The sequence below is a fragment of the Papaver somniferum genome, chromosome 8 (genome assembly GCF_003573695.1).
Source record: "Papaver somniferum cultivar HN1 chromosome 8, ASM357369v1, whole genome shotgun sequence".
Taxonomy (NCBI): domain Eukaryota; kingdom Viridiplantae; phylum Streptophyta; class Magnoliopsida; order Ranunculales; family Papaveraceae; genus Papaver; species Papaver somniferum.
In genome coordinates, this window is record NC_039365.1 from 151,156,437 (window position 1) to 151,159,502 (window position 3,066).

Consider the following 3,066-nt stretch of genomic DNA (forward strand, 5'->3'; position numbering starts at 1 on the left):
CCAGCTTCCTCTAACTGTCTCCTTCCACCATTTCTTCGCGCAGTCATCATTTCTCTTAGTTCTGCCATTTCTTTAAGAATTTCTTCACTCATAGTTGATAGACGCATTTATGTGTCTAATATAGCTCATTTGTATATATTGTTAGTACTCGATATTGTACTTATTTGGTTATTTTATGTATTTGTAGGTGTTTTTGGAAAATAATATCTTGCGGCGAATTTGGCTAAAAATGTGGCATTTGGACCTCCGTTGATAACGTACCGGAAGCGCCTCAGAAGTGTACCGGAAGTATCCCAGAAATACCCCGGAGGAACCCCGAAAAAAAATGCGGAAAATGCCCCAGAGGACACTTGCTATACGGACCCTTGATTTTGGATAAGGGGTAACCTAATTACTAAGAGGTGACCCATTTCCAGGCATCTGCTAAAGGGAGACCAGCCACAGATAAGGGGAGGTCAACTTCTCAAATTCAAAAGAAAATTTTGGCGGGAAAAAAGGCAGCAGCGTCAACAGTTTTGGATCAAGGATTTGAGCGACCTAGCAGGCGATTCAATGGGCAAATTTGGTACCCACGGACTCTACAAGACATAAGGGACCTGTTAGAAGCGATTAGACCCATCTAATTGGGCTGGATAAGTCAGAAAATCCACACAAAGTCAAGACAGTGCACACGGTCCCTGTTTAGGGTTTTGAATTGGTTTGAAAGATTTGGGAGAGATTCTTGCGTGGGATATACTTCAAAACAGTTGAGTTCAAGTCAGAGAAGATTTTGGGAGCAATAGAATAGCTCACAGACGCATACAAAGATCGACAGATGGAATTATTGTTCAAACTGCACGTGAAGAATAAGAGATTTATTCTCGAATTTGATCGAGTTTCTAGGGAATCTGAAGGCTATATAAGTGTTGGTTTACATCAAAGAAAGGTTAGAAACCTTTAGGAGAGAGTTTAGAGTCGATGAGAGCCTAGGAGAAGCAATTATAGAGGAGACAACGCTGCTGCTGCTGCTGCCATTAAAGCTTCTGAAGAACACGAAGAACAGACTCGCAGAGTCAGTCGTTCTTCAGCAGACTTATTTTCATACCACTGTCGTTGTTTCACAGCAGTAGATAGTTATCGTTTACAGCAGTCTTAAATTACCATACTCTTTGTAACAGTGGCGCTGTAACACCACTACAGCGTTGCAAATTCCTTTTCATCTTATATTCATCAATAAACACCTATTTTAGCCATGAATTTATCTTGTGAGTGTGTTTTGGGATGAGGAGCTAAACCCATTAGCCAACGACGGAGGAAGCCATTGGTCCTATTTATGGTATAATTCTAATTTTATTATTTATTTGCAATATTATTATGATTATTTGCATGGAATTGAATTGAAAAATTGTTTTTATTGAATAATTGTGAATTATTTTGATGAGCATGCTGTTTTAAACTTTGATGTTTTATACTTGTGTTACATTATTACTTCAAAAATTACAAAAGGCAAATATTAATCATTAAAGATAAATTGCATGAATATTATTTAGAATTTATCTAAATTGGTCAATGGTGGAATCCTAGTCTTGGTGTTTTTCTCTAAAGGTTTGAACTATTTTATTTATTTGTGTTTAATTTAAATCTAAAAAATTGTTTTCTTCACAAGTCTGAAAAGACCCTGTTTTACCACTACTACAATCACTATTTGAAAACCATCAAATTTTTGGCGCCGCCGACGCGGATTGTGTTTAGTTAGCATTTTTTTTTAGATTTTTTTTTTTTATTATTTTGTTCTTCTTTACGTTTTTGGTTTTTTTTGTTTCCTTGCAGATTTTTGAAGATTGGAGCGAAAGACAATTTGCCAAAGCTTGTGGTGATTTACTTAAAGTTTGGGAGCGAAAAGCAAAGCTAAAGGAGCGAAAAAGAAGATTTTCTTTATTTTGTAAAAGAGAGAAAAAAAAAAAGAGAGACATTTTTTTTTTGTAATTTTTTTTTTTGACTTTCTTTTTTTTGTATTTTTTTTTATGGACTTTGGACATTAATTTTGGGACATTTTTATTTTTATTTTTAAACCCTACGGAAGGGTACCCTTAAATATAAACTGTTTGCAGGGAAGGACGGATTACAATATCACTCGGCCCCTCGGGTTCGCACACGGCATAGGAGTCGTCCCGAGTCGACTTCAGCGGTTCTTCGCCCGTCTGGTACGGGAGGTAAAATTCTAAACACCCGCGAATCTCCTGCAAGCGGGTTACTGGACTCCTTAAGGTGAATATATGCTGAGGACTTGAATATGGACTGTTTTTAAATTCCTAGTAAAGGGCAAGGACTGGACCATATAAGATAAGGGTTCGGATTTCATCACCGCTCCCTTCTTGCCCGCCTTAGGAAAACGAAACCTAAAGCGAACCTAAGCCTAAAATTTGGACTAGAAAGAGACCTATAGGGTATCGAGCTTAACAGGACAATCATTCGAAAAATATTGGTTACTCTTTTAAGCACACCTCGAAGTTCTTGACGGTTTCTGCGAGTTGAATGCGTGACTGCGCCGCATTGGATCGGTGAGGTTTTGGGTATCAAAGCTCCACTGAGCTTCCCTCGCCTCGATTCAACTTGCTTTAACTCGGATTGATTCCAGAGGGGTTTGCTCAAATTGTAACGAATTCCCTTTCGAAGGATTAGAAGCTGGTCTAGAAACAATCTAAGTGGAGCCATCATGCTTGTTGTTTGCTAGAAATCTTTAGGTTTGCTGTGGTAAATCGAGTCAGCCTGCTGTGTGATTGCTAGAACCTTCCTGTTAGGATTTTTTTTATTTCTTTTTGAATTTTTTTAGTGTATGCCCGATTTTGTTAGGGCTTGGAAAAGAGATACTCTAGGTCGATTGATTAGCGAAAAACCTAGTAGTTCTTCTGATTTAAGCAGGGAGCTCGAAGACTCTTCTTTGAGAGCCCTGTTTTTGGAAACTTCAGTTTTGAGAATCTGTCTCTTTGTGAGGAAAGTACCCCTAGTACTTCTGTTGTGCCAGCGATGGCAACTTTGAAAGATTACATGTTCCCAACTAGGACCAACCGAGCTTCATGCATTAAA